General features: G+C 38.9%; 1 protein-coding gene across 1 annotated transcript in view; it reads right to left on the bottom strand.

Annotated features, from left to right (window-relative positions):
* The window catches only part of JMJD1C (jumonji domain containing 1C), a 132,383-nt gene that overhangs the window by 74,881 nt on the left and 36,990 nt on the right, over positions 1–20,512 (bottom strand). The window contains exon 2 of the mRNA XM_015813245.1: positions 8,063–8,227. The gene's annotated coding sequence lies outside the window, so the exon portion shown is untranslated. The remainder of the gene's footprint in view (positions 1–8,062; positions 8,228–20,512) is intronic.

The raw sequence follows: 20,512 nt of genomic DNA, 5'->3' as shown, positions 1-20,512 counted from the left end.
TTAAGGTGGCAAAACATTTAGCTGCAATTCCTCTGAACAGTATAATTGTTATAAAACACTGCTTTCACTGATGCCTTGATAATTGGAAAGACATTGGATTACAAAAACCACATCTAAAGATAAGAACTATATAAGATTTGGTTGTTTGGATTTTAAGATTGGCTGATTTGATAAGGCTAAACTCAGAGACTATGGTACTAGTGAAAGATTACCTGGAGGGAGGAGACAAAATGGATATTGCATACCTATCTAAAAGTGACAGGAAACCACACCTAATATTCCCTTCTGAAGGACCAAGCCTGGAACATCAGAGATCTGCAGGAGCAATACTCCAAGATGAGACAAATATTTTCCAAGAGGAAATGTATGCAATGCTACAATAGATTCAAATGACAATGGTTTCAAACCACGATGAGATTAAAAATCACTTTGATGGAAAAAATGAGCACATCTTCAATTTAAAATCACAAATAAAAAACTCAGAAAACGATAAAGAATGAACAAACAAACCAGATAACAGAACACAAACTAGAAGAATGTGACTTAAATAGGGAAGCTACAAATCAAGAGAACTACAACTTAATACAAAGAGAAAAAAATCTACAAAATGTTGCCATGACAATGAAAATGGAAAAGATATCTTATCTATCAGGACTTCAAAACAAACTTGAGGATAAGAAAAAAAGATTTAATAAAATGGATTATAGAGCTGCCAGGAGAATCATTAGAATCTGGGAGACAAAAAGTGTACATCATATACAACCTGTCTTTCTCACTCCCAACAATCCTCTGGCAAACGGAATATACTAACTTGGAAAGCTACTTGGCAAAAAAAGAAAGCTAGAGTTAGATTCAAGAGACCTGATTTGACTTACCAGATGGAGTACTACATGATTAAACACTTGTTTGAATATGGTTAAAAGAATAGATAATTTTGGATATAAAGGAGCTATAGTAAGAGGGATAAGAGATATAAGTAGTATAGCATTTGTATAATATATGAAACGTAAAAATATTGGGATGATGTATGTGAATGAAAAGTTAGGACATTTAAAGGTAATTAACTCTGAGAAACATATGATCAAGAAGAATGATTTGAAAACTGAGGGAAAACTAAGCTTAAATAAGAATTTTGAAAACAGGACATATAGTGACTTAATAATATGACTTTTACAAATATAATTGAAACATAAGCCGACCAGAAAAGATGTTATATTTGGATGTTATAAGATATATAAGTAGTATAGTATCTTTATAATATATGAAATATGAAAATATTGGGAAAATATTGGAATGGTATAAGTAAATGAAAAGTTTGGATATTTAAACGTAATCAATTTTGAGAAAATTATGACTGTTAAGAATGGTCTGAATATTGAGGGGGAATTAAGTATAAATAAGAATTCTGAAAACAAGATGTATAGTGATTTAATAAGATGATTGTTACAAATACAATTGAAATATAAGTCAATCAGAAAAGATGTTATATATGGATATCATTGTTACTCGTACAAATACAAATAAAGAAAAAAAATGCCTATATCCAACTTTGTATGGGGTGAAAATATTAAGAATTATATATGTCTAAAGCTGATAAAGGAGAATATTATTATTGGAAGAAGGGATGATCACGGAAACAAACAATTAATATACTGATTATGGAATTATAGAAATTATTATTGTTTTTAAATATATGACCCCAGACAACATGCTGTTTACTAAGCACTAAAGATTGTCATTGTAAAAAAATCAATAAAATATATTTTTTAAAAAACCACTGTATTTGCAAAGGGGGAAAAACAATAGACCAAGACTAACAAGTTATTATAGACATCATAATTTAGAGGACACTACTTTGCATCTCACCAAGATTATTAACACATTACCATGGATATATGAATTCCATTTTGTAAGTCAAAATGAGGGAGGCATTAAAAACACAACTGAAGTTTCTATGTTATCTGGTGAAGGGATTCTTCAACTACCACTATCTAGAACAGTGTTTCTCAACCTTGACAATTTTAAGGCATGTGGACTTCAACTCCCAGAAGTCCACATGCCTTAAAATTGTCAAGGTTGAGAAACACTGATCTAGAAAATCCGGAAAGAATTTAAGAAGAACTCCAAAGTATATTCAAATTATTACCAGTATGAAACCAATATTAAACAAGATACCCACAATATTACTGATATCTGAAAAAAAAAGAGCTGTTATCAACATTCTATTGCCAAATTTCCAGATGCTTTCAAATCGTAGGCTTCAAGTCAATGTTAAACGCATCATGCAGTTGGATCTTTTAAACAATAAAACAACTGAGCAAAATACTGAGATTTCATAGAAAAGACAGAAACTAACAACAAAAAAGCTCAACATCTGAGCAAGGATGATGATAATTAAAATGGTGGAAAAGATTAGAGAAAACAAGTATAGTTATATAATTATTTTCTTATGCATTCCATGCAATGGAGCGATTAAAGAAATGTCAGTATACAGAACAATGTTGAATAACAGATTCAACTGGATACAGAAAATCATAATGTACACAGTAGACACAGTATAATGCAGTAGACACTACATACAGTATACAATACTAAAGGGTATGCAATAGTACAGAAAATGCCAAATTGCATTAAATTTGGAGTATTAGCAATTGGCAAAAACAAAACAAAACAAAACAAAACAGAAACATGCAACACAGATGAAATTCCATAATGAAAAACATGAAAGGTGACAACAGAACTTTTATTTTACTTATATTTTATGAGAACATCTATTTCTTAAATATTTAAAAACTCACTTGAAAAGAGAAAGAGGGAAAAAAATGACTCCCCCGGAGGGAAAATTACAGAGTAACTTGTAATATTTATAAAGGAAGAGGAAGTTGAGTAACTGCACATCCTTTTCAAAACATCTTGCCATGCAGCAGTGGGTAACAAGGGAAAAATATTGATATATAGAAAGAAGAAAATGCATAAGGAAATGCTATCTTGTACCACTTCTGGAGGAGCTCAGTACTACTGTACTATTTTATAATATCAGAAACAATGAAACTTTAATTGATATAAACTTATTTTCTGCAGAAAAATTGTACTTTTCAGTTACTACAATCTACAGATCTTTATATTCCACTTAACTAAGGAAAGAAGAGGAAGTAACTCAGTGAGTCACAGCCACCTCAGATGGACATTAGTATTTTCTGACTTTATAGACTTATTACAGAACACATGCATATGCAATTTCCAGTTCTGACAGAGTTCACTCTAAATCATTACATCTAAAAAAAACCTGCAGGAGATTGTATGCCTTAGCTGTTTTAATGTCATGGTCAAATTCATATAAGCCTGGCATGTCGAACTGCTGGCCCACGGGCCGGACGCGTCACGCCGAAACCGCGCCCACCCCATTGCCGGCAATGGGGAAAAAGTCGCAACATGTCACGTGATGTCATGAGTTTGACATGCCTGATATAAGCAATCACATTCCATACCACTGAAGATGTTTTTAAATTCATCTACCTAAGTGAATTTTGTAATACAAGAACAATTTTGACAGTATGGTTCCAAAAACACCTTCAGAAACTTTGACAACCTGTAATAAAATACTTCATATGGAAGTGAACAATTGGACTTCATTGTGGTAGTGCACTTGACAAAGAAATGTATTTTGGGGGGCAATCACTCTCTTTCACCCTAACTCACCTCACTGGGTTCTTGTGGGGAAAAGAGGACGACAAAGGAGTATTAAGTATGCTTTAAGTTATTTATAAAAAATACAGATGGAATAAAAAAAATTAAAAATCTAGATTCTAAATAGGCCAACCACTTCACTTCACACTGATTAATATTTTATAATCTTAACAGCAAAGCAGCAACAATCACAAACTTAATAGTTTGAAAAAGCAGAATTAACATTAGAAAACTAAAGTGAAACATATAATTGGATCATTGATTAAATTAGGGAAACACATATATTTATGGAGACAATAAATGTGTACCATTACCAATCTACAAGATGATCAACTAAACATTTTAAAATGTTATTTATAGTATATGATTTCCTTCAAAGAGAAATATTATTCTTTCATAAAAGAATCCCACCTGTATCTGTCAGGATTAGCTTTCATGGTCAATAGGTGGCTCTCTTTCCTGTGGTTTAAATGAAGAATTATCTCTCTTGACTATTTCCATAGGGACAGCATGAATGCTTCATTATATACTTTTACAAAGCATAGACTGAGAAGTCCCTGGTGCTCTCTGAGCTTGGATGTTTTGTTGCAGACATTTTGTTTCCCAAACTAGGCAACATCATCAGTGCATCATGTCCAAGCTCAGTCAGAGAGCACCAAGGACCCCTCATGTCAACCCTGAGCTACAAATATTCTCCTTTATTGGCATATAGATTGATTTTTACTTGTTTTGCGTTCAGCCTAAGTTTTACTTCCTTTCCACCCATTTTTCCACTGAATAATTCAGTTAGATAAAAAGATCCAATCCAGAACTGCAACATTGGGAAGGAAGAGATAGTCCATGATGCTTCATTCTTTTTTTAAGTTTGGAGGTGAAGTCTATGGTGACAATAAGTCCTGGACCAGATCTTAAACTACCTTACAAGGCGTCTTCCTTGTGCATCTCAGTTGCTGGGAATGAGATCACATATCTATGTATTTATCATGTTTTGAATTGTTTTAAAATTAACTTTGAAATTCTGTCTACTCTTATACCATTTGTTCTGAGAGCAGAAAGAACGTTTTCTTGCATATTCGGAGAAATTAGTGTATTTGGAAACAAAAAAAATTCTTTATTTTAAAAATATACCCAACATAGATTCAGGAGGGGAAATGGATATTTCAATTGATTATTGACTTTTTAACAAATGTCTAAATCAGTGTTTCTCAACCTTGACAATTTTAAGGCATGTGGACTTCAACTCCCAGAATTCCACAGCCAGCAATGCTGGCTGTGGAATTCTGGGAGTTGAAGTCCACATACCTTAAAATTGTCAAGGTTGAGAAACACTGGTCTAAATCAACAGTCTTTATGTATATACACGTTTCAAATTGCTTATATAGTCAATGGCCGGGCTTATAACTAAAATAGAATACAGTTCTCATAAAATATGAAACAAAACATAGTAATGAAATTTCACAAGCTAGGGAGTGGCCAATGTCATATGCAGCCATGAAAATTTAGCAACTCTAAGATAAATATTGTGATAAAGATCAGCCAACAAGTAAGTAAGTTAGGAGTCAAACACCCTGCCTTAAATCTTCTGAAGGACAGGATAAAGCAGAAGAGGACGCTGATCCTTCTAAAATGAACAATGGAACAAGGCAGCGGGGGTCGTTCCCTCACTGGTTCGAGGATGGCTTCGCGGGCCACATGAAACCACTTCGCGGACCGCATCCGGCCCCCCGGGCCTTGTGTTTGACATGTCTGTAGTAGAGCCTGATCTTGGAATAAAGTGTCTTCCGAGATTCAAACCGCAGCATTGCGGTTACCTTGGGGGGGCGGGGGGCGGGTGGGTGTGGCCAGAGTAGGTGCAGCCTACTGGGTGGGTGTGGATAGAGTGGGTGTGGCCTACTGGGTGGGGTGGCCAGTTCTATATCATTCGCGTAAAGGGTGCCTGTGGGGGCCTGGGCAGGAGTGGGACAGATCTGAGGGTCTCTGGCAAAAGGGGGTAGGACCTGGGCCAGGGCCAAGGCAGTGGGGGCCATTCCCTCACTGTTCCCAGGATGGCTTCGCGGGCCACATGAAACCACTTTGCGGGCCGCATCCGGCCCCCGGGCCTTGTGTTTGACATGTCTGTCTTAGTTAGTCAAAGCCTAGCAGGAAAATGGTGTTCAACAGAAGCCCAAAAGCAGAGTTTTTCCATTGTGCTTCTTAACCATCTGGATTTAAAATATTCTCAAAAGAAATAAATGAGCCATGACCTACTGGGGGAAAAGTTAATTTCAGCCAGAAACTAGAACATAACTCACTGAAGGGCCAAGGCAGGTCTGACAAACATTTACAGGCTATCCAACTCATAAACAACTCTGTGTAGCATATATATTTAAAAACAATATTGAATACAAATTTTAAAAATGTACTAAAACACCTAGCACAGGGGTAGGCAACCTTGGCTCCTTCATGACTCGTGGACTTCAACTCCCAGAATTCCTGAGCCAGCGTGGCTCAGCTTGGAAACCTCTCCCTTTCTCCTCAGCGTGGCTGGCTCAGGAATTCTGGGAGTTGAAGTCCACGAGTCATAAAAGAGCCAAGGTTGCCTACCCCTGACCTAGCATAATGATTAAATTCCCACATAGCTAACATGGTGCTTCCTAAAGAAGCTCCTCTGGAAAGTCAGTTCTTCAAGATACATTTAAAGGACAGCAGGGTGCAACCAACTTAAAATTGGGGGGGGGGGAGAGGGAGGATGGGCATGCTCATTCTGTGAAATCTGGATAGGTAGAAACAGTGGAAGAAACGTGGGCCCTCAAGACAGCCAGGCCTTATGACTTTTAATACAAGAGAACAGGAGTCTTCAAACTTGGCCTTTTTATGACTTGTGGACTTCAACTCCCAGAATTCCTCAGCCAGCATGGTGGGATAGAACAAACTCAGTTCTAGAATAATACTTAAGATGCTTTATTAACTACCATCAAGATAACGACACTGATCTCCTACCGTTTGCTGAAGTTGCCTGTAAGAATGATGTGCACACCAGCACTGGTTTTACTTGTTTCCAAGTGATTACAGGGAAAGACTTCAACCCAATGCCCGAGCTACCAACCATTGAACCCACAATCCCCTCATTAAAAGTGTGGATTGATCAGTTAAAGAATGCCTGGCCAGTTGTTTGCAAAGCTCTAGCCAAAGCCAGAGCAGCATACAAGGCACAGGCAGATAAGAAAAGAGCCTAAACCATTCCACATTGGGGACCGAGTATATCTGATTCCTGCAGTTGCTACAACCCTCTACGAAACTAGGTCCAAAGTTTGTGGGGCCTTTCCCCATCTAATGCATTATAAACCCTGTCACAGTAGAATTAGAAATGGTCAAAGACGCTAAGACAAGTCCACCCTGTGTTGGACTGTAGCCTTCTAACCCCCCTCCCCCAATGCTACAATCCCTCACGGTAGAAGGTGAACAACATTTTGAAATCAAAGAAATTCTTGATTCTCGAAAGCACACAATATCTGGTAGCATGGAAAGATCTCCCTGCAGCCCAAAAGCAATAGGTACACAAGAAGCACATTAGGGGCCTCAGATTACCTAAAACTTTTCCATGCCCTCTACCCAGATAAGCCTAATTAATACATTTACTCTCTTTTCTCCTCTTTTTATTATTTGCTGTTTGCTCCAGGTAGATTTCTCCTTCTTTTAAGGGGGACAGTATGTCAGGTCCCCATAGATCCCTATCGGGACACTGCCATTTTGGCAGGAGGGGGGCCCTGGAGCTTTTCTGTGATGTATCCATTTTTGCTTTGTTTCTCTTTTGCTTTGATGTTATCTTCCTGGAAATTGGGGAGGAAGGATGAGCCTGGGGCCATCTGGTTTGCCTCACCTCTGGAGAACTCTGCCTGCACCAAGGTTGTGGCGCCTGAGAACTTGTTATCACTTTTTTTAGCTCAGAGTTCTTACAACACCTTCGCATCTTCGGACTGGCTCTCCATGGACTGGGTAGTTGGGAGGGGTTTGAACAATGGAGTTTAGCCTAATGTTTTTGCATGGGAACTTTAGATCCTGCCTGCTTTCTCTGCAATCAGTTTCTCTCAATAAAAGATCCTTTTGAAATGTTGCCTGTTTCAAGAATTAGACTTTCTTGAGGGAATAGCTGAGGCAAGACCTTACACATCCCAAGTAGAGCAATATCAAGATCCAATCTAATTTTAGAATTGAAAGAAAGGAAAAAAGATTGCATAGTTTTTCTAATCACTGAAGTAAGAATACTAAGTTATATGCCCTCATAACCAGAGGTTTTTTCAAACAGACTGATTTATAAATTGCAAACTACAAAATAATACTACTGTATTGTTTAAAGTTTCTCAATGGAAGTTAAAACATAAATTAGACATCTTACCAGTGCAGGCCACTGAATATGCTTGATTTTTGATCCCTGAGACTGGCTAGGGTCCCTCCTCTTTGCCCAGATCAGTTGGTATTCCACAAGGAATGCTGCAAAATCTTCATAAACTTTAACCCATTCTCGTTTTTCCCATTCAAGATCATCAAATTCCACATATACCTAGGAACACAAATTCAACAATTATTTGTTTACCTATTTATTAAACAATTATTACTGCATAGTTATACTATAAAAAGGCTAGCAGAATACTTTTGATATTTAGAAGTTTTCTAAATTATGTCATTCTTAGTTTTTAAGTCGATTTTTTTTTTAAAAAACCCTATAAAGTGTAATACAACATTTGAGAACAAAGAATGCAAGTAATAGATATTAAAAAACTGACAAATATATTTCCCCCTTTTCACAGATGAAAATTAGAAAAGAGGTGGCCTAATAGAAAGAAATTGCAAGAAAATGAACTTTTAAAACATTTTCTGTTCATAAAGAAATAAGAATACATGTTCATCTACAAATAACCACAATCAAAATTCTGCACCATACCATGATACCAACATTGACAACACATTATAACGGTTCCCTTTTTAAAGGACTCTTATTCTGAATATGACCCTAAGTTTAGTAACATATTTCTGATGAACTCATGTATTTCTATAATAATAAAGACATATTATAGTTGGAAATGAAAATGATAATATATTACTATTTAAATATTAAATAGTAATATATTACTATTTAATTCCTACAGGGATAAACTAGTGACTTACGCTATTATATAAAAGTGTTACATGTTAGGGGATACCCACAGGAAAAACTCAAAACACACCCAAAATCTTCTCCTTAAAAGTATATTTGATTTTAATCTTTAATGCCATCTAGGAAAGGGAGAGAAGCATTATTATGAATGAGAATGCCAGGAGAAATAAAAAATAGCCTTTCTCAATTTCATTCTTCCTGCTTGGCAAATAAGCATTAAAAAGCGGAGAGTGACTGCTGCAATTACAATATTTGGTTGCAACCAAAGTAAACTTCTATGTGGTTCATTCGTTAGCCAACAAGGAAAGCTGTTTACTGATTGTGAGTTAATTAAATTGTCTTTGATTGTCGAATAAATGTGTCCAGAAAAAATAAACTTGTTTTAAATCTGCGAAAACAGTAGCTCCAAGAGTTGAGGACACTGGGAGCAACATCAATAATCAATTAAAAAAAGCCAATTATTTCTGCTGGTTTTCCTTGGCTCCAGATGACTCCACAGATGTTACCAATAAAGCTCAGTTGTTGTTGTTTATTCAAGGAAATGACTGAAGACTTAGCCTCTATAAATAGTACATGTGGAGCAACTACAGGCAAGAATAGTTTCAAAGAAGTGGAGAAAACACTAATTCAGTGCAACTTCAGTATAACAACAGTGTTATAACTGACTATGGTAAACATGTATGAGCAGAACATTAAGGCTTAGTTGCACAAATTTAAACAGCGTGAAAATATAAGTTATTTTTAAAGCCTATGACTATTCATTGCATAGTCATCAGCAGGTACTTTGTGGAAAATATTTTAATCATGTGTTATTATTGAACCAATAATATCAATGGTGATCTTAATTCACTTTTGTGCAGTGTCAATTCCATGAATTTTTCTAAGAAGCAGAAGTTAACTATCTAGACCAGTGATGGCGAACCTTTTAGAGTTTGAGTGCCCAAACTGCAACCCAAAACCCACTTATGCATCGTCGAGTGCCGGGTGGGTGTGGCCCATTGGGTGGGCGTGGCCCATTGGGTGGGGGTGGTAATGGGTGGGACTAAAAAGTTCAATCAATCAATTCCAACTATGCAAGATCTTTTTTTTCCCGCGAGAAATTGAAATTGACTGAACCTTTTTTTTTTTTGTACACAGTGGCGGAGGCCTAAAGCGAAAAGGTTTTATAAAACCCAGCTGAAGGCCTGGGACTGGGGTGACGGCGTGCGTGCCCACAGAGAGGGCTCTGAGTGCCGCCTCTGGCACCCGTGCCATAGGTTCGCCACCACTGATCTAGACTTGCCCTGACACAAAGCCGTTCAATGGCTTAGCAATGGAAAAGTTGTGTAAGTAGTCCTTGAGTTACAACTGCAATTTGGACATGAATTGCTGTTAATAAGTGCTGTGTCGTAAAGCGTGACTTCATGTGACCACTGGCAATCCAGGTGTCCTGTTGTCATCACCCAAGACGCATGGGCCATTAAAATAGAACTAGAGAGAGTCCCAGATAAAGAGTATGGTGTGCTACATGGGGGAGGCCCTGGGAGGCAGGGAACAAGTTGGGTGCAAGTTGGGGTGTGTGTGTTGTGATATGGTGTGAGCTCAAGAAAGCTGGGGAAGGGGGACACTGGTGGGTATACGCATATGTACAATCACAGGGAAGTTGTGGAAAGAGGGGACCTGGTGGGAGGGTGTCCATGAAAAAAGGGGGCGGAGGGCATGTGTGCAATCACAAGAAGACAAGGGAAAGAGGATGTGATGATGGCACAAGTGTATGTGTGAACATGAGAAGGCGGGGGAAAGAGGTCATGGGGTGTGTGGGAGTGCAAAGGAGGAGGAGGGAGTGATATATATGAGCAAAGAAAACTCGGGGGAGGGGAGACTTACTCAAGCAATTTGCAACCTTTCCTGCTGGTCTCCCTATTGACTTTGCTTGTGGGAAGCCAGCTGGGATGATTGCAAATGGAAATCATGTGACTGCAGGACAATGCAACTGGTCTTAAGTGTGAGCTGGTTGCCAAATGCCTGAATTCTGTTTGCGTTAGGGCGCTGCATCAGCCAGAACTTTGAGTACTGTTCGTAACTCCCTTTATTCAGCACCATTGTAACTTTTGGTTGCTGAATGAATGGTTGTAACTTGAGGACTATATGTATTTGAGCTCAGGGCTGAAATGGAAATGTTTCTGAAAAAGAAGAATCACCTACAATTCGAATGGCTTTGTAAATTAGTTTTTGCAACAAACTTGGTAATATTTCTTAATGAATTCAACCTAAAATGACCTAGGAAACAGCATATGATACAACACTATATGCTAAGGTAAGCAAGTCAGAAAAACCACCATACTGTCAAACATAATTGATATTAAAATCAAATGTTCATATGCATTCTAGATAGACGCCCAAATCGACGGAGCCGCAGCCGCGAGCTCCACGGGCCTGTTTGCCTGTAAATAACCTCCGTTGGCCTTCTACCGGCAATACGAAGAGGGAAGGTCCCCCCCGGGCCTGTTTTTTACGATCGGTCAGCCTGCGGAGCTGCAGCCGCACGCTCCGTTAGGCTTGAGAGGCTTGGAGACCAACAGCCGCNAAGGGACTGGAAAATCCACCAAATGACTGTACCTGCCTAGAGCCAAACTTGCAACGTCTGTCCTGGGCAAGATCAAGTCAAAGACTGGAGACCAACGGTCCAGGACGGGCGTGGCAACTTTGGCTGACTTGATCTGATTGGGCAGGAATACAGTCTACTACCCAATGGTGGAGTCTCCATCTCAGTGCTGGAGAACAACAAATTTCTTTGTGGCAACTTAACTCCATGATCTCCTGCAACAGAATGAGGACGTTCTAAACCTACGCATTTCTATTTTTTTTTATGTCATGCACACTAGAGAACAGGAAATTTTCCCCATCTCTCAATAATATTTAGCATTTGATCAAAGATCTGTTGCTAGTAACTGCCTAATTCACAGTGGAAGACACTTAGCTATACTCATTCTAGCAAAATAATAAATAAAAACAAAATGTGTTTATTTACAGAAGCATGAAAATATCAGGAAATAGGACCCAAAGCTTTATACTGTCCAAATAACTCTGGTTTAAACAGTTAGGGCTCATTAATTTAGCAGTGGAACATTCACGTTTTATAACCAGACGTTTCTCAATCAAATATTAGAAGAAAAAGACAATATTTATACAAGTTCGTTAGAAGCTGAAATGTAGTATTTACAATTCCATCGAATGTTAATTTTGTAAAGTATTTTAAATTCTATACCAACAAAGTAATTTCTAAGAATCTTATTAATGTTAACATCTGTAAGGAAAGAAAACTGTATTTTCAAAGTATTCATGAAATACTTTTACATCAGAAATCTAGCGGGCAGAGGTAAAAATGAACAGAACTTTCGCTTCCTTACAAATTTTCAACAAAGCAGCTGCAATTCCTTTTAAAATACAGCTTAAAAAGTTGCCTTCATAAAGAGCTACTGTATGTTATTAGTCATCTCTTCCAAATGAGGTATATTTTACTTTATGTTTTGATTTGGCAAGAAAGCATTTCACTCACAAGAAAGCTCAGAAAATCAAAATGCCAAAAATGTCAGAATCCAAATTTAGCACATTTAAGCTTCTTTCTGCAAAAGATATATAAAACTTAAAAATATAGCTAAAATACGTTAAGAAATCATGTTTGCTTGTGTGTGTTTATACCATTTTCTCCTCTTAAGCAGCATTTTTAAATGCATCAACGCTACTATACTAAGTTATTAACACAGTTTAAGATTTGTGCCAAAAATTTGGGGGGGGGGGAGGGAATGTCTAGCTTACTGATCATAGAAAACACTGGTAGCTTCTCAAACATCTGTTAAAGGTCAGGTTTCACTAGCATGGAAGCAATCAATGGAGCTATGCAACTCTTAGCACTATAAGCAGTTCCAAAGAAATAGTTCTAATAAGTGAAAACAGTTGATGAACTCTTTAAAATACTTCTAAATATTATTTTTTCTTAAATAGGTTTACATTTTTAAAGTAATGTTTTTACACACACGTACACCCATACACAATTCTGCAACTTGGTATGGCAGTAATTTTAGTTTGGACTTTAGTTCAAGGATTTGTCTGTATTTATAGATAAAAATGGAACCAATACTATCAGTGAAAAATGACAGGCTAAGTTTGTTGTTGTTGTTAGTTGCGAAGTCGTGTCCAACCCATTGCGACCCCATGGACAACATTCCTCCAGGCCTTCCTGTCCTCTACCATCTTCTGGGGTCCATTTAAGCTCACGCCTACTGCTTCAGTGACTCCATCCAGCCACCTCATTCTCTGTTGTCCCCTTCTTCTATTGCCCTCCATCTTTCCCAGCATTAGGCTCTTCTCCAGGGAGTCCTTCCTTCTCATTAGGTGACCAAAATACTTGAGTTTCAACTTCAGGATCTGGCCGTCTACAGAGCAGTCAGGGTTGATCTCCTCTAGGACTGACCGGTTTGATCGCCTTGCAGTCCAGGGGACTCGCTAAGTTAGAAAAACATTTTTGATCCTATGCCATATTATTAAAATTACTTGTGTTTTCTGCTGTAGACTTTATGATATCACATCATTCAGTACTCTTATTAACACTTAAGCCTTGATTTTGAGGATACTGTTTTAAAAACATTGTTAAATCACTACAGGTAGTTCTTGACTTACAATCACAATTGAGCCCAAAATTTCTGTTGCTAAGTGAGGCATTTGTTAAGTGAATTTTGCTTCATTTTACTATCTTTCTTGCCAGTTATTAAGTTAATAACACAGTTGTTAAGTGAATCTGGTTTTTCTATTGTCTTTGCTTGTCAGAAGGTTGCAAAAAAAATTCATATTGCCAAGCATCTGAATTTTGATCATGTGACCATGGGGATGCTGCAACGGGTGTGTGAAAAATGGTCATGTCTCTTTTTTCAATTCCGTTTTAACTCTGAACGGTCACTAAATGAACTGTTATCAGTCCAGAAATACCTGTATATAATTTCCCATGAAGTAGGAAAGAGGAAGAGACAGTTTCTGATCATCAATGATCACTTCTGTGATCACATCAGTTCTTTGGGTTGACTGCCAGAAAAATAAAGATCAACTGGAGAAGGCCGCTCTTTTTGTCTGTGTCAACTTCTGAAACAAACATGGCTGGAGCCATTTTTTTCGTTGCCACATAGATGGGGGAAAAGAGGGGGAAGCAGTATTGCTCTTTTTATGTTAGACAAGACACCAAGCAGTCCCGTGGGAACCAAGGTCATTCCCGCAGGAGTGAAGACAATTTGAGAAGCCCACCAATTGCTTTTATTGGGCAGCGTGATTTATAGCACAGTAGGGGGAGAGCAACAAAGATGATTAGGGGACTGGAGGCTAAAACTTACAAGGAACAGTTGCTGGAATTGGGTATGTCTAGTTTAATGAAGAGAAGGATGAGGGGGGACACAATAGCAGTGTTCCAATATCTCGGGGGCTGCCACAAAGAAGAGGGAGTCAAGCTATTTTCCAGAGCGCTTGAAGGCAGGACAAGAAGCAATGGATGGAAACTAATCAAGGAGAGAAGCAACCTAGAACTAAGGAGAAACTTCCTGACAGTTAGAACAATTAATCAGTGGAACAACCTGCCTCCAGAAGCGGTGAATGCTCCAACACTGGAAGTCTTTAAGAAGAGACTGGACAGCCATTTGTCCGAAATGGTATAGGGTTTCCTGCCTGAGCAGGGGATTAAACTCGATGACCTCCAAAGTCCCTTCCAACTTTTTTATTATTATGATGATGATGATGATGATGATGATGATGATGATGATGATGATGATGTAGTGGAACCATCCCATCCCTGGGAAGGGATCGCAATGGATTTTATCATCGAACCCCCTGAAAATGGCAGAAACCTCGACTGTCATCGACCGTTTTTCAAAGCAGGCTCACTTTATAGCCTGCCCTGGTCTCTTCTCCGCTCAGAAACTAGTGAAACTGCTTTTAAATCATATGTACTGGCTCCATGGAGCCCCAAGAAGAATCATATCAGATCGGGGTGTCCAATTCACCGCAAAGGTTTGGCGGGAGTTTGTGAAGCTGATCGGATCCACCCAGGGGCTCAGCTCGATTTTTCATCTGAGTACAAATGGAGCTGCTGAACGAGCAAACGCAATAGTGGAGCAATACTTGAGATGCTATGTCAACTATCAGCAAACTAACTCCTGCCTTTTGCTGAAGTGGCATACAACAATACTATGCACAACAGTACCGGTCTTACTCCTTTTAAAGTAGCAACAGGCAGAGAGTTTGTACCCATGCCAGAATACCCTAAGGAGCCCCCCTCCTCAGAGACACTAACCAAATGGGTAAACACACTGCATAATGCTTGGGCAAATGTTAAAAGTGCCTTGAAAAAGCCACAAAGATTTATAAGGAGCAGGCAGATAAGAGGCAATCCCCCCAGAAGCCATTTCATATAGGAGAGAAGTTCTACCTCTCGACCAAGTACTTAAGATTAAAATTACCTTGTAAAAAGCTGGAACCCAAATTCATTGGTCCTTTCTCCATTGTATAGATTATTAACCCTGTCACAGTTGAGTTAAAGCTCCCACGACTATTGGGGGAAATACATCCAGTTTTCCACTGCAGTTTGTTGAAACCAGTTATAGAATCAACCTTGAGACCAACACCTTGAACTGCCCCAGGGCCCATCATAGTGATCCATTATGAAAAAAAATGGATTTTTGACTCTTAGGTTGTGCAAAGGGAAATTTCAGTATCTAGTTCAATGAAAGGGCTACCCTTTGTCAGAAGCTACCTGGGTAAAGAGTAGAGACGTAAAGGCAGAAAGATTAATAAATAAATTTCATAACAAACATCCCCAAAAGCCTAGGGAACCATCAAAATATTAGCATCACATTAATGTGTATTTATGCTTATTATCTTGCAGGAACTCTGAAGACATCTTTTTCGTTTTGCCACATAGATGGGGGAAAAAGGGGGGAAGCAGTATTGCTATTTGTATGTTAGACAAAACACCGAGCAGCCCTGTGGGAACCAAGGTCATTCCCGCAGGTGCTGGAAGGAGGAGTGAAGACAATTTGAGTCTGCTTTTCCTATATTTGTAACTGCAATCTGTTAATTTGTGCAAACTTGTCATTCAGCTGACATAGGATAGAGTGATTAGCTGCACTGAGTCAGCAAACAAGGAGAGCAAACAGGAGTTCACGAGAGGGTTGCACTTTGTTCATCAGAGAAACATGGAGAGGGAACGGATTGCTAGAACTGTAGAAAGAAATGTTATAGTTGTCCTCAAGCATCTTAAAGGATGCCATGGAGAAGACAGGGCAGAAATACACAGAGGCGTTCTGGAAGACAGGCAAGGCAGTTGGTTTCACGGAATCCAGCAGCATCATGAAAAATCTCCTAATCTGGAGGAGGATCATAGGATCACGCGGTCTCAGGAAGTGCTAGGTCAGGGGTAGGCAACCTTGGCTTTTATTGACTCGTGGACTTCAACTCCCAGAATTCCTGAGCCATCATGGCTGGCTCAGGAATTCTGGGAGTTGAAGTCCACGAGTCATAAAAGAGCCAAGGTTGCCTACCCCTGTATTAGGTCCACCTTTGCCAGAAATGTTTAAATAGACAACGTAGTGGTAGATTCCTGCACTGGACTTGGAATGGACTATACTAAATAGTTCCCCAAATCGCTTCTATCCTTTATGATTTTGTGCACACATTCTGTTATGAACGTCTATTATTTTCACCAGTACAGCATCATGATTATCAAATTTATATGGCGCTTAATGTAAAATACAGTGGCTTGCAATAAAATAGAACAAGTAATGCTATTACAATACCAGATTAAATGATTCAAACAATAAAAAGCAACATCAATAAATTACTAAGTACTTTAACAAAATCATATGGCAGTCAGTCAGTCACCAAAGAATATAGTCTTTACTATATTCCAAAAGGCAATCACTAAGGGGGGGGGGGGGCAGGGTAGCCTATCTTCCAGAGGGAGGCAGAGAATGGGAACCATGATAACCCCCCCTCAAAACAACTTTTCCTGAAAGGATCTTATTATGACATATTGTCTTAATTGGTACATATGATCCTTTAGATATTCAGATGATAAGCATGCAGTCATGGTAGCATTTGAATGGCACTTGGAAACCAACTAACCAATGCATGGCCTACAACAGGGCTTTTCAACCTTTTCACCCATTGTACCACTTTTAGGATATGGCAACATCCGAGTATCACCAGTCGCCTAGAAAGGTGTCAAAAACTTAACGACAAAAAAAAGGAAAAACGTGATAAAATACAGGTAGTCCTCGACTTACAACACTTCGTTTAGTGACTGTTTGAAGTTACAATGGCACTGAAAAAAGTGCCCCCCAAGCCACAGCCGAGCAAGACACCTGCCTGCCCATCCAGTGGCACTCTTCCTCCTGTCCAAGGTTTCTATTGTTGTGAGCATTTCTGTTGAGGATTGGCAGAGGGGGTGGGGTGTGTTTGGTTTTTATTTCCCCCCCCCCCATCTGCTGAGTGGTTGCAGCAGGTTTTGGTCACTTCACGTGACCCTGGGACACTGTGACCATCATAAATATGAATCAGTTGCCAAGCATCTGAATGTAAATCACAAGACCCTGGAGATGCTGCAACATTCCAGCTGATGGTGCTTCTTCTGGGCTCAGCAGAAGCACCAGGATCAGTGCCGAGCTCCATCTGGAGCCTGGCGCTGATCCTGGCGCTTCTGCTGAGCCCTGACAGCCCTGCAACTCCAGCCATCTCTCGCTCAGGCTTGTGCGGTGCTGCCACCGGTTCAGCTCATTCCCCTCCCGCTACCACTTTTTTAGGATGGTGGCGTACCACCTGCCAGGTGCCAATGTACCACAGGTGGTACCTGTACCACTGGTTGAAAAGCCCTGGCCTACAAAATGGTTGCCTTGTATCCAAAGTAATAAATACCAGTAAATTATGTGGCTACTGCATTCTGGATGAATTCTAGTATACGAGTGATCTTCAAATCTGTTCTTTTGCAGGCAATGCTATCCCACCAAAAATAACAATGAACAAGCAGCAAATCCATCTTCCCAGGATTTTCAGTTTCAGTTTTGTTTTTTCCCATCCAAACTCTCAAAGCCTCCTGTCAGCTCTTCAAGATAGATCAGACTAGGAATCCAATTTGTGTAGGTCGGTACTACTTTTATTGTAAAGCTATAGTAACAGAATTGTGCAAGTCTGAATTATTTCATCTCCTCTCCTCCTCCCAACCTCCTTCACTTTATTTTCATGAGGACTAGGGAGACTTTTGTCTGACAATTTACTCAGGTTACATTCCTGCCCTGGATTTGGTCCTCAACTTACAACCAGTTGTTTAATGACTGTTCAGAGTTATGAAAGCCTCGGAAAAGGTGTTTTATGGTGATAAAGCACTTTCAGCCTTTGTGAATTGTCATGCCACCCTCCCCCACTGCAATGTCCCACAATCATGTGACCGTGATTCTACACAGTCACTTAAGAAGAGAATCATGCCGTGAGAATGAGCATTTAAAACAATGATTCTTTAACTGTTTGATCCAAGAAATTTTTCCTGGTCTTGAGTAATATCATTATTACACACACATGCGTGCACACAGACACATACAACTTCATTTTACACAAGCATCTTGGCAGCAGCAATCCCAGACTGGATTCTTGATTCACAAACAAAGAGTTACAAATTGCTTCATTACACCCAGGATATGCCCAAATTATCTTCTGGGAAGGGAATTGCCTCCAGTTTAAGAATCACTGACCTAAAAGGTTGTTTCCTTTCAAACAACAACAACTGAGGACAACAACTGAGGATTATGCATTGTCTTTCATCTCACAGCCTGGTAGCTCCAGCTCCTTTTCTTTCATTTTCCTGATCCTACAATTTACAGCTTGAACCATTACTATGTTCTGTGATCTAACTGCTGGCCCCCCAAACAAAAGATTACTAAGACCATTTATTATGTTCGCTTAGTATTCATTTTTGCTTTATTAAGCCACTTTATGTAGAAAATATTACAGTAAATGGTAAAATAACAAATGCTTATCAGTCAGTTTACAGTCTTTCTAGTTTTCACTTTGATAAAATATTACTGTGTTAGCAATAAATTAATACAGCACTTCCAAAGTGTGATTTGTGCTCAAGGACCCATCCTTGTAAAAAAATGCAAATAATGTACAAATATTTGGTTTTTTCCCCTCATACCTGAGCTGCAAACTCAGAATTTTCATTAGAAGAAAAAGAAGAAAGCTCTCCTTTGAATCCTTCATTCAGACTACTGGAGACAGGGAGAGACCCGTCCATTTTACATGTGTGTAAAAGAACAAAAGATAGGTTGAAAACAATAACCAGTCCCAAAGTATAGCGCATTGGATGTGGCAAATGGAACAAAGAGCACCCCACCACCTCACTGTGTGCACATTGCCCCCTCCCTTCAATCCTGCCTAGTTTATTTTAACTGAAGTTTTAAATTTAAGATTTTTATGTATTATTTTAATATTTTATTCTGTATTCCATTCAAGGTCTGTACGCCGCCTAGAATCATGTTTGGCAACATGGGCAGCGTACAAGTTTGATCAAGAGAAAGAACATTTGGAAAAATAGCAAAGATTCTATAGAGATTTAACATTCAATTTCTCACTTTTTCAAGGTTGGGCTCTGTGCTTTTGGACACTTTTTTTCCAGAACTTCTGTGAGCCCAATATCGTAGCAGTATCAAATGAAGCAGTCAAACAATGGTCCTCTTATATTTGAAATTATATGCTTGCCATAAACTGATAGTATTTTCGTAAAATTGTGAAATGTCTTAAATCACGGACAGTACAGTGTCTGTAAAAAGGTGGGACAATTTACTCTATTTGAAACACAGAATCCAAAATATCAATTGCAATTATCCTTTCTCCTATGTATATCCATGATACACAATTCTTCATGATATGCAAATGAAATTTTTATCTGTGCAGCATATTTATTTTAACAACAACTTTATTATATGCCACCCATCTTACCGGAAGATGATTTTATGTGGCTTATTAAAACACTAATATAAAGCATTAAATGTTAAAACAGTAGTCACATTACACAGAATTAAAATTGTCAAAGATGAGGAGGAAGGGAACAAGTTGCACATGGGACGAGGTGAGGCCTTATCTCAGTCTATTAACCACCTCCAGAATCACATACCCCAGGCTAGTTGGCAGGTCTTCAGACCCTTTGGGAAAGACAAAAGAGTGGGTGCGGATTCAACCTTGGGGGTTACACTCCAGAGGACAGAAGCCACAACAGGAAAGGGACTTCTTGTCTTGGTTCCTGCCAGTCAGAATCTCTTGACCAATGGCTAAGCTACATACAATAAAGCAGGGGTAGGCAACCTTGGCTCTTTTATGACTCGTGGACTTCAACTCCCAGAATTCCTGAGCCAGCCATGCTGAGGAGAAAGGGAGAGATTTCCAAGCTGAGCCATGCTGGCTCAGGAATTCTGGGAGTTGAAGTCCACGAGTCATAAAAGAGCCAAGGTTGCCTACCCCTGCAATAAAGCATACAGTAAATGGAAGCAATGAAAAATCTTCCCCCATCCACATCATTTGTCAGATTTCAAAAGAAAGACGAAGTAATACTTGCTATTATGCCAAAAATAACTTTGGATAAAGTCTCTGAATCAAGGCTCACTAAAGCCTGTTTAGAACTCAACT

This window comes from Protobothrops mucrosquamatus, unplaced genomic scaffold, assembly GCF_001527695.2.
Source record: "Protobothrops mucrosquamatus isolate PMUCROS unplaced genomic scaffold, P.Mucros_1.0 scaffold146, whole genome shotgun sequence".
In the NCBI taxonomy this organism is placed as follows: Eukaryota; Metazoa; Chordata; class Lepidosauria; order Squamata; family Viperidae; genus Protobothrops; species Protobothrops mucrosquamatus.
The sequence above is the reverse complement of the archived record's forward strand: the minus strand, read 5'-3'. Positions and strand labels throughout refer to the sequence as shown.